General features: G+C 46.8%; 1 protein-coding gene across 2 annotated transcripts in view; it reads left to right on the top strand.

Annotated features, from left to right (window-relative positions):
• The window catches only part of SH3RF1 (SH3 domain containing ring finger 1), a 200,698-nt gene that overhangs the window by 26,257 nt on the left and 161,625 nt on the right, over positions 1 to 12,816 (top strand). The window lies entirely within an intron of this gene.

The raw sequence follows: 12,816 nt of genomic DNA, 5'->3' as shown, positions 1-12,816 counted from the left end.
AGGGTGCTGTATATGTGAGAAGGCTTACATACCTATAACATATACCGTATTTTTCGAACTATAGGATGCACCCCAAATTTTCAGGAGAAAAATAGGGAAAAAATGTAATGCGTCAAATGGGGGTCCGTCTTGCAGTTCGAATTCAGCTTACCAGCGGCGGTGGTGGAGCGAGATCACAGTAGGTGTTCGGATTTGTGATGCTGCGAGTCCCATATGCCAGGCTGGTAGAAGTGATGGGGGGCTCCGCCAACATTTTGTGATCTCAATTTGCACATGTGCCGCCTCTGGTGGCCATTGTCCCGGAGGCCACCCCGCTCCTACCAGCCTGGGACTGCAGCATTGCACTGAAGCATCGCACCGCCGAACACCCCTTCCTCCCAGCTCAGTGCCCACTGCATCACCCACAGTATCACCCGATTACTATCACTGCCAGTATATAAAATAGTAAGCAAATTGTGACAGACTGGTACATAGTGAGAGAGAAGCCTACTCTCATCGGCTTCCAATCTACAGGGTGTTGGGTAAGGATATGGTAGGTAAGATCTCTTTATGTAACTAACATTAGGTTTTCTTATTAGTTACAAGAAATTCATTGAAAAAGACTTCAAATCCAAAAAACACTGCAGAAAATAGCATCCCTATTTGTCGATAGCTGGTTCCATTGCTAATGTCCTGCAGGATTCAGAGGCCCCCCATGCATAATTCTGCACCACATTCATGTCGTCACCAGGTATTGGTAAAGTATGGCTGCTTTTTCCTGTGATGTTTCTTATTAGTTACCTTTACGTTTCCAAATTTGAATGGACTCGTAGAATAGTCATGTCAGTATGGTAGGGGTGGGGAACTTTTTTTTTTTTTGCGCAAAGAGCCATTTGGAAATTTCTACCATTATCAACTTGAAAATTCCCCTACTAGACGGCTAGAACTGGTTGTTTTTGGTGCAGCTGTGATGTTAGGTGATATTTATTGAGCATGTTGCTTCTAATAACTGCTGTTTTGTAAAGTATATACATCACAGGAGATGCTAGGGGCGTCATAGGAGGGGTTGAGGGCATATATACACCACAGGAGACGCTGGAAGCATATACAGTTAGGGCCAGAAATATTTGGACAGTGACACAATTTTCGCGAGTTGGGCTCTGCATGCCACCACATTGGATTTGAAATGAAACCTCTACAACAGAATTCAAGTGCAGATTGTAACGTTTAATTTGAAGGGTTGAACAAAAATATCTGATAGAAAATGTAGGAATTGTACACATTTCTTTACAAACACTCCACATTTTAGGAGGTCAAAAGTAATTGGACAAATAAACATAACCCAAACAAAATATTTTTATTTTCAATATTTTGTTGCAAATCCTTTGGAGGCAATCACTGCCTTAAGTCTGGAACCCATGGACATCACCAAACGCTGGGTTTCCTCCTTCTTAATGCTTTGCCAGGCCTTTACAGCCGCAGCCTTCAGGTCTTGCTTGTTTGTGGGTCTTTCCGTCTTAAGTCTGGATTTGAGCAAGTGAAATGCATGCTCAATTGGGTTTAGATCTGGAGATTGACTTGGCCATTGCAGAATGTTCCACTTTTTGGCACTCATGAACTCCTGGGTATCTTTGGCTGTATGCTTGGGGTCATTGTCCATCTGTACTATGAAGCGCCGTCCAATCAACTTTGCAGCATTTGGCTGAATCTGGGCTGAAAGTATATCCCGGTACACTTCAGAATTCATCCGGCTACTCTTGTCTGCTCTTATGTCATCAATAAACACAAGTGACCCAGTGCCATTGAAAGCCATGCATGCCCATGCCATCACGTTGCCTCCACCATGTTTTACAGAGGATGTGGTGTGCCTTGGATCATGTGCCGTTCCCTTTCTTCTCCAAACTTTTTTCTTCCCATCATTCTGGTACAGGTTGATCTTTGTCTCATCTGTCCATAGAATACTTTTCCAGAACTGAGCTGGCTTCTTGAGGTGTTTTTCTGCACATTTAACTCTGGCCTGTCTATTTTTGGTATTGATGAATGGTTTGCATCTAGATGTGAACCCTTTGTATTTACTGTCATGGAGTCTTCTCTTTACTGTTGACTTAGAGACAGATACACCTACTTCACTGAGAGTGTTCTGGACTTCAGTTGATGTTGTGAACGGGTTCTTCTTCACCAAATTAAGTATGCGGCGATCATCCACCACTGTTGTCATCCGTGGACGCCCAGGCCTTTTTGAGTTCCCAAGCTCACCAGTCAATTCCTTTTTTCTCAGAATGTACCCAACTGTTGATTTTGCTACTCCAAGCATGTCTGCTATCTCTCTGATGGATTTCTTCTTTTTTTTCAGCCTCAGGATGTTCTGCTTCACCTCAATTGAGAGTTCCTTTGACCGCATGTTGTCTGCTCACAGCAACAGCTTCCAAATGCAAAACCACACACCTGGAATCCACCCCTGACCTTTTAACTACTTCATTGATTACAGGTTAACGAGGGAGACGCCTTCAGAGTTAATTGCAGCCCTTAGAGTCCATTGTCCAATTACTTTTGGTCCCTTGAAAAAGAGGACGCTATGCATTACAGAGCTATGATTCCTAAACCCTTTCTCCGATTTGGATGTGGAAACTATCATATTGCAGCTGGGAGTGTGCACTTTCAGCCCATATTATATATATAATTGTATTTCTGAACATGTTTTTGTAAACAGCTAAAATAACAAAACTTGTGTCACTGTCCAAATATTTCTGGCCCTAACTGTACATCACTGAGAAGGTTTGGGGGGCATAGGCATCACTGAGGAGGGCTGGGATTCATAGACATCACTGGGGGACATAGACATTACTGGGAGGACTGGGGGCCATCAACATCACTGGGGAGGACTGGGGAGCATAGGCATCACTGGGGAGAAATGGGGGCATAGACATCACTGGGGAGGACTGGGGGCATAGACATCACGGGGGTTGACTGGGGGCATAGACATCACTGGGGAGGACTGGGGGCATAGACATCACTGGGGAGGAGTGGGGGGCATATACATCACTGGGGAGGACTGGGGGCATAGACATCACTGGGGATACTGGGGGATATACACATCACTGGGGGGCATAGACAGCACAGGAGAGGACAGGGGGCATAAACATCACTGGGAGGCATAGACATCAGTACGGAGGGCTGGGGGCATAGACGTCACTAGGAGGGCTGGGGGCCATAGACATCACTGGGAGGGCTGGGGGGTATGGACATCACTAAGGAGGGCTGGGGTATAGACATCACTGGGGAGGGCTTGGAGGCATAGACATCACTGATGAGGAATGGGAGACATAGACATCACTGGGGAGGGCTGGGGGCAAAGACATCACTGGGGAGAACTGGGAGACATAGACATCACTGGGGAGGACAGGGAGACATAGACATCACTGAGGAGGACTGGGAGACATAGACATCACTGGGGAGGGCTGGGGGCAAAGACATCACTGGGGAGGACAGGGAGACATAGACATCACTGAGGAGGACTGGGAGACATAGACATCACTGGGGAGGGCTGGGGGCAAATACATCACTGGGGAGAACTGGGAGACATAGACATCACTGGGGAGGACAGGGAGACATAGACATCACTGGGGAGGGCTGGGGGGCATAGACAACACTGGGGAGGGCTGGGGGCATAGACATCACTGAGGAGGGTTAGGGGCATAGATATCACTGGGGAAGGGCTGGGAGGCATAGACATCACTGAGGAGGGTTAGTGGCATAGACAACACTGGGGAGGACTGGGAGACATAGACATCACTTGGGAGGGCTGGGAGGCATAGACATCACTGGGGAGGACTGGGAGACATAGACATTACTAAGGAGGGTTAGGGGCATAGATATCACTGGGGAGGGCTGGGAGGCATAGACATCACTGAGGAGGGTTAGTGGCATAGACATCACTGGGGAGGACTGGGAGACATAGACATCACTGGGGAGGGCTGGGAGGCATAGACATCACTGAGGAGGGTTAGTGGCATAGACATCACTGTGGAGGACTGGGAGACATAGACATCACTGTGGAGGACTGGGAGACATAGACATCACTGGGGAGGGCTTGGAGGCATAGACATCACTGAGGAGGACTGGGAGACATAGACATCACTGGGGAGGGCTGGGAGGCATAGTCATCACTGGGGAGGGCTGGGGGCATAGACATTACTGGGGAGAACTGGGAGACATAGACATCACTGGGGAGGGCTGGGAGGCATAGTCATCACTGGGGAGGGCTGGGGGCATAGACATCACTGAGGAGGGTTAGGGGCATAGATATCACTGGGGAGGGCTGGGAGGCATAGACCTCACTGAGGAGCTTTAGTGGCATAGACATCACTGGGGAGGACTGGGAGACATAGACATCACTGGGGAGGGCTGAGAGGCATAGACATCACTGGGGAGGACTGGGAGACATAGACATCACTGAGGAGGGTTAGGGGCATATATATATCACTGGGGAGGGCTGGGAGGCATAGACATCACTGGGGAGGACTGGGAGACATAGACATCACTGAGGAGGGTTAGGGGCATAGATATCACTGGGGAGGACTGGGAGACATAGACATCATTGGGGAGGGCTGGGAGGCATAGACATCAATGAGGAGGGTTAGTGGCATAGACATCACTGGGGAGAACAGGGAGACATAGACATCAATGGGGAGGGCTGGGAGGCATAGACATCACTGGGGAGGACTGGGAGACATAGACATCGCTGAGGAGGGTTAGGGGCATAGATATCACTGGGGAGGGCTGGGAGGCATAGACATCACTTAGGAGGGTTAGTGGCATAGACATCACTGGGGAGGACTGGGAGACATAGACATCATTGGGGAGGGCTGGGAGGCATAGACATCACTGAGGAGGTTTAGTGGCATAGACATCATTGGGGAGGACTGGGAGACATAGACATCACTGGGGAGGGATGGGAGGCACAGACATCCCAGGGGAGGACTGGGAGACAGACATCACTGGGGAGGGCTGGGAGGCATAGTCATCACTGTGGAGGGTTAAGGGCATGTACATCACTGGCGAGGGCTGGGAGGCATAGACCTCACTGAGGAGGACTGGGAGACATAGACATCACTGACGAGGGTTAGGGGCATATACATCACTAGGGAGGGCTGGGAGGCATATACATCATTGGGGAGGGCTGGGAGACATAGACATCACTGGGGAGGGCTGGGGGTCTGGCCATCACTGAGAAGGGTTGGGGGCATAGACATCACTGGGGAGGGCTGGGGGTATGGACGTCACTGAGGAGGGTTGGGGGCATAGACATCACTGGGGAGGGCTGGGGGCATAGACATCACTGGGGAAGGTTGGGAGGCATATACATCACTGGGGAGGGCTGGGGGGAGAACAGTGGGGCCGCACACTAACTCCACCCACAAAATGCGTCCTCACACTAGCACTGGCCAGCTTGAGGACACAATCCTTCAATGCTTTTGCATGCATTGTTCAGTAGTGGGCGTTGCATGCCCTCGTTCGTATATTCAAATGGGGGTTTAACGGCCCGGGACCCGCAGAAGAGGTCATAAGCAGGCCGCATGTGGCCGGAGGGCCCAAACTCCTGTTCTAATGGCTCGCTCACACGAGCGTATAACACGGCCATGTCTTGTCATGGCACTCTGACAAGTGTTATACTATGGGGCAGCTCAGATTTGCGATTATTTTCACATGCCGATTCAGCACGAGAAGACAATAGCAACATGCTGTGATTGTGTCCAAGAATGGGATCTCACTCGCCCATACAAGCCTATGGGTGCATGCGAAACATCGGACTGCACTCGGATGGCATGTTTGCAGTTTCTCTTTGCTTTCTATGGGTGAAGAAATGCTGCAAAACACTGAAAGAAGTGACATACTGCAGATCTAAAACGATTAAATAATAATAATAATAATTTTTACTTATATAGCGCCAACATATTCCGCAGCACTTTACATTATAGAGGGGACTTGTATATACAATGGACATTACAGCATAACAATAAACACAGATCAAAACAGATACAAGAGGCGTGAGTGATTTTATGAAAGACAGATATTTTGGTGCAGCTTTTTAAGGTCAAATGACACAAAAAGGGGTTAAAGATTCATAAAGACCATTTTTACTTTGCACAAAATTCATAAATAGCAGCCTCCATTTTGAAGGACTTGGCGCAAAAAAAAAAAACGTGACGAAAACAAGAAGACAAAATGGAAAAGTGACGTAAAATTGCCCCATAAATGATGAATCGGGTCCCAAGTCTGAAGCATAGAGAGTATACAGACAGTACGGCCCACTAGCCATGGCATCAGTGCGTAGATGGTATTGCCCTTGTTTTCAGGACACTTCCTCATGTTTGTCTATAGGGTATAGGATAGTTGTGGCTGTTCAGGTTGTGAGTTCAGTCATGATACAACCCTTCTGTGACATGGCCGCCCGTTATTCCCACAGCTACGCTGCTGCCATCCTGCTATTACCAGGCTGGCTGTGGGAGCCACTAGTGAATGTCGGCCCCTTCTCTGGGCGGTCTGGGCATCCAGCTGTCGGCCTCTCTTCTCTTCTAGATTTTTGTACTAAGAGTTAGCGGAGTCCTTTTCTACCACACAGGAAGACGTAGCTGGCGCTAGGAATCCGGGTTTCTTCCACTGGTTACCATAGCAACAGACAGCAAAATGCATGTATCTAGTCATTGAGTGGAAGCCTTTGTGTGCCCTGCCCCCATCCCTTCTTATGGCATCCATGTCTGAGCCAGCGCATGGCCCGTATGTGCCGAGAGTTGGACTTTCCTGGCCACAAATAAGCCAGCTCTATCATTATCTGGTTAGGATGGATGGAGTCGCTTCTCCTGACTGCTGACGTCTTGTAAGAATGCACATGCTAGTGACAAGTATACACGTCATCTGTGGAAAACTATATTTTACCTCCGAACTAGGAAAATAATTTCCGTGTTGGTGCCATGTGTCGCACATTCATATTTTCAGATGAATTCCATGAGCCATAAATAATGTCCAGGTCGTCATCATTTTGGTCATTTTTGGCTGTTTTGTTGTTTAATTCACTATTATCTTTAACATGATAAAATGACGTTAGGGGACAGATTTGGGGGAATAGTGAGATTGATTAGTTTTTAAATTTTCTACATATTTTTAGCATGAAGGACTATTCCTACATGTCGACATTGTGGGTTACGCAATGTATATGATCTGTCCGACACGTTATATTGGATAGTCTTCCAGACTTTAGGTGAGGCTTGTTATGTAGATCTGGGCTCTTCAGGTGATAATTTGGCTGGTAAGACCGGTAGTGAGCAGATCTGCCTCCCTGCCGATGCTGAAAATTGTAATGTATTGATGTGTGCTTTGTAGAAAACTAAGCTTTATTGCTTAAAAAATAACTGTTTGATCCAAACTGTTAATAAGCCAGTGTCCCTTAAAGAAGCACTCCCATGTATTTATTCTTTTATTTAGGGCTTGATCACAATTACATAGATTCTCTTATGCTAATGATACTCCATCTTCTCCATTGCCTGTGTCCGTGTAAATCGGACTGCACTCGGATGACATCCGAGTGCAGTCCGATGTTTTACACGCACCCATAGATTTGTGTGAGGGTGCATGATCCGATTATCAGATGCACTCACAGCATGCGGCGATTGTTCTCTCATGCTGAATTGGCATGTGAAAAAATGGCAGATCTGCACTGCCCCATAGTATAACATTGGGCTGAACGCTATCCAATGAAACATCAGCACTCGTCCGAGTTATACACTAGCTAAATGTGTGTATATGTGCATGTAATGTAGTGTGAATGTGTAAAATATCACCTACCGCTGCTGTCTCCAGTGTCCAGCTGCGGTCTTCACCTCTTCCCAGTGACGTCACCGCTCTTCAGACTCTCCAGGTGACAGTGCCGCTCTGCGTGACCTAGAAGTGGCACTTATAATGTAAGCCTATGGAGCGTCAGAGCTTCAGGCCCCATAGGCTTCTTTGTGAAAGAGACGTCCGGCTCCCCTATAGACTGAGCCGGCTGGCCATCGACGTCACTGAGAAGAGCAGAACGGCGCTGGACAATGGAGAGAGCCGCGGTAGGGGAGTGTATGCACACACATTACATGCACATATACACACATTTAATAGAAAAAAATAAACATGGGAGCCATTCTTAGAAGACCTGTCACCAGGTCAAAAGTGGCCTCATTTTTATCTTATTTTTTGCTCTTCCCTTGAGTATTTTTTTTTTTTTTACTTTGTTAAATCCACCTTTCGGTCCCAGAGAAGATTGTCGGGTGCATGGTTGAGCGCGGCTGAAAAACGTGCAATTTATTCCACAAAAGTGACGTAAATTGTGACACAAATGTACTCCACTCCCTGGCAGCTAAAATATATGCAAAATTCCTTGGGTGCATATCTCCTAATGACATGGGCACATGTTACTCCACTGCTCCCTTCATCGAGACTGGCCTACAAAAATGTCACAGTGAATCTGGCCATTGTGTCGTGCTCCTCCGTTCATGTGAAGGCATCATCAGACATCAACATTTTTAGTTTTTTGGTTTACAACTTTCTCAATGGACTTAAAGACACTAAACACATTGAGATATATCAGATGTTTTATGGTGGGGGTCATGAGTTAGTATACCTTCCCAATACTAAAATAAGAGCCCCCCTGGATAAATAGGCCTCTTCAGCATTAGGTAGGTGGTGATCACAGACCCTCTGAACCAATGTTGACCGGCCAGCATAACCATAAGTGTCCCCTTCATTTTACTATTTGGTGAATGCCATATCTCACCAATGGAAACCTCTGATATCTCTATGTCAAGCGCCGTCTTAATTGGGGTCACACTTGTATTCTTTGTTTTAGCATAATTAGTTATTACTCATCCATTATTTATGAAGAGGTAACACATTAGTTATAGCTGACAAACTGATAAACTAATTCTGAAAGTTAAAAGGTTATTGTTCTTCAGTGAATTGTCCAAATTATCTTTGGGCAAACAATTTACTTTAACAGAGATTAGGATTTCTTTGTTAGATATCCCTGCAAGGGCCAAAATGTTAATCCTTCCTGATGAAAACCAGTTTGTCAGTTCCAGGGCTCCTGTGTTGGTTAATTCCATTTATTTTAGTCCCTAACTCAACAAACAAGTATTTGGGCCCCACTTAAGGGGAGATTAGATTTAGCACTGTACCATTTGATTTAATAGAGGCAAGAAAATAAGTCAGAAGTTTGCTTGAAAACGTACTATTACGGTAACTTATTATTTTTAGCAAGTCAAACGTATTTCCAAGTTTAGACTGAAGTGTAATAAATCACCTGTGCATTGTTATATAATGGTGTTTTTAATATATAACCAGTCTCTGTGATAGTCAGAAATTCCTTCTTCCTCTTTTTCCACTCCTTGTGGCCCAGGCATTATAGTCTTACTAGTTGGGCACTAGTTTTAGATCTTAGATACGTTTTCTCTTAGCTTCACCCAAGTGTGCCTGGAGTGAGCGCTGTCTGCACCGAGTGTGCCTGGAGTGAGCGCTGTCTGCACCGAGTGTGCCTGGAGTGAGCGCTTTCTGCACCGAGTGTGCCTGGAGTGAGCGCTTTCTGCACCGAGTGTGCCTGGAGTGAGCGCTTTCTGCACCGAGTTTGCCTGGAGTGAGCGCTTTCTGCACCGAGTGTGCCTGGAGTGAGCGCTTTCTGCACCGAGTGTGCCTGGAGTGAGCACTGTCGGCACCGAGTGTGCCTGGAGTGAGCACTGTCTGCACCGAGTGTGCCTGGAGTGAGCACTGTCTGCACCGAGTGTGCCTGGAGTGAGCACTGTCTGCACCGAGTGTGCCTGGAGTGAGCACTGTCTGCACCGAGTGTACCTGGAGTGAGCAATGTCAAAGCTAAAAGGGGATTGAGCGCACTGCCATATAATTATATAAAGACATTTATGAGGGTGCGGTAACAGTAATAAACACTATACTGAGAATCCAAAGAGAAAAGCATTACTGCAACAAGTCGCACACCTGCAATTAATGAGCAACAAAATACATAAAATACAAGCTGATTTTATTGACACATCAAAGAAAAAACACACCATAAACAATAAAAACATAATTAAAAACATATAAGCACCATCAAAAACACACAGGAAAAACGGACCATAATACAGTGTAATAAGGTAACCCAAAATTAACCCAAATGGCTCATGGGGTACAGCGCAAAATTGGAAATAGCGGGACGGTGCCAAAATAGTAAGCCAGGATGCACACAGTGCCAGGTCAACAAAACAATAGTAGGCACAACAATATGTCCCAAGCAGAAGTAAAAAGAGGCGAGCCCAAACAATGGCTAATGGGAAACCTATATATGGTGAAATCACTGGGTCACAGAAGGTAAACGGGAGATAACCTCCCACAAAGATACAACCTGGTGTGGTGATGCCCCACGCGTATCGCCCGGCGGACCAGGCTTCGTCAGGGAAGATGTGGAGTGAGCACTGTCTGCACCGAATGTGCCTGGAGTTAGCATTGTCTGCACCGAATGTGCCTGGAGTGAGCACTGTCTGCACCGAATGTGCCTGGAGTTAGCATTGTCTGCACCGAGTGTGCCTGGAGTGAGCGCTGTCTGCACCGAGTGTGCCTGGCGTGAGCACTGTCTGCATCGAGTGTGCTTGGAGTGAGTTCTGTCTTTACCAAGTGTGCCTGGAGTAAGTGCTGTCTGCACCGAGTGTGCCTGGAGTGAGCGCTGTCTGCACCGAGTGTGCCTGGAGTGAGCGTTGTCTGCACCGAGTGTGCCTGGAGTGAGTGTTGTCTGCACCGAGTGTGCCTGGAATGAATGTTGTCTGCACCGTGTGTGCCTGGAGTGAGCGTTGTCTGCACCGAGTGTGCCTGGAGAGAGCGCTGTCTGCACCGAGTGTGCCTGGCGTGAGCGCTGTCTGCTCCTATTGTGTCTGGAGTGAGTGCTGTCTGCATCGAGTGTGCTTGGAGTGAGTTCTGTCTTCACCAAGTGTGCCTGGAGTGAGCGCTGTCTGCACCGAGTGTGCCTGGAGTGAGCGCTGTCTGCACCGAGTGTGCCTGGAGTGAGCGCTGTCTGCACCGAGTGTGCCTGGAGTGAGCGTTGTCTGCACCGAGTGTGCCTGGAATGAATGTTGTCTGCACCGTGTGTGCCTGGAGTGAGCGTTGTCTGCACCGAGTGTGCCTGGAGAGAGCGCTATCTGCACCGAGTGTGCCTGGCGTGAGCGCTGTCTGCTTCTATTGTGTCTGGAGTGAGTGCTGTCTGTACCAAGTGTGCGTGGAGTGAGTGCTGTCTGCACAAGCCATTGCTGTCAATCAACATTGAGGTAGGCATGGACATGCAAAATCAATGATCAGAACAGGCACTGAACCTCTTGGCCACACCAAGGGTACATGGAGAACCCTTATCAGCCGTCATTGTGTGCAGAACGGAGGCAGTGATTAGGCCACTATAGGTGCAATATTTATAGGGGCTATATCCACTACATGGCTATGTGTTTAGCTTATACTGTCAGGTTAGACTGACAGGCTCCCTTTAAAACAATTTCAGAATGAGAAGTTCACTTGACCTTCATCATCTATATCAAATGTTTATGACTGTCATTATACTTTTCTTTGTGGATTTATTAAAACACCTAAACTTACAATGTGCTTCTCCGCTAAACCTGGACCATGTTCTGTAAAGGATAATACAGCTGAGTGTTTGTATGTTCCCCAGCACCCACGCAGAAAATAATACAGCATTCAGTGATCTCCACCATTTATCAGCATTTACAGCTACTTGTCACATTTTGCATTGCGTAGCCCAAGGGTAGTGTTCCAGCCAAGCGTGACCACTGTCACAGTGTACAGAAAATGGGCCAAAATAAAACAGCCAAGTAGAATGCTTTTTTCTTGCTGGTGAGCTGACTCCAATGAAATGGGAAGTTTACATACCGTAATTAAAATATATTTCCAAGTACCTGGCTCTATGCCTCCCCTCATTGTAGGGGGTCACAGTTTAAGAGAAAGAACATCACATCTGATAAGGGAATGACTGAGTGTTCATCAAGGTCCCTTAGTAGAGTATCCAAGCTGTATTCAGCAGTACAATTTTAATATTTGAGTTTATTGCTCATTCTCCAGTTATGTTTTAAGCCCTGTTTATACTATTGGTAACCGAATACATTAGATAAATATCGGCCAAACCTGCTGATTTTAATAGGACTGATCAACTATCTGGGTATGGGTATATTCCAAATCTCCTCTGATTGCAGATGTTCAGAAATAGAAGGGTACGGTGCGTTGGATTTCAAAATAACCCATCTTTTTATTTTCACAATAGATATGTTGCCATATTAGACGAATATTGACCAAGCCCTCCAATATCGATGGGTTCAGCCTAAAGCATACAAGTCAAACTGATTTGGTCCGTGACAACGGAATTGCAACCCCTATATTGGGCCATTATACTGTATGGAGGACTATGTGGGGCTCATTATACTGTATGGAGGACAATGTGGGGGGCCCTTTATACTGTATACTGGTTGGCCCAAGTGTCTTAATTTGGCTCCAGACAATTGATTGGGGAGTTAAGGATCCAGTATGTTCGATTTGAGACTGCCGATCCTTTTGTTCTCCTGGAGATGAGACATGTCAGGCTATGGTAGCTCAGCTGACCAAGCCCTCCTGTTTAAGAGAGAACTGTCTGAATCACAGTTCTTCCGACAGTTATCTAATGTACATGGTGGGCTTTAGACTTGGCAGTAGCATCTTCCCTTCTCCCCAGTGAGAACACATGCAAAAGTAGGTCAAACGTTCATGTATATGGGGCATTGTAGACAAGGTGGA

This window comes from Ranitomeya imitator, chromosome 1, assembly GCF_032444005.1.
Source record: "Ranitomeya imitator isolate aRanImi1 chromosome 1, aRanImi1.pri, whole genome shotgun sequence".
In the NCBI taxonomy this organism is placed as follows: domain Eukaryota; kingdom Metazoa; phylum Chordata; class Amphibia; order Anura; family Dendrobatidae; genus Ranitomeya; species Ranitomeya imitator.
This window is presented reverse-complemented; position numbering and strand designations above follow the sequence as displayed.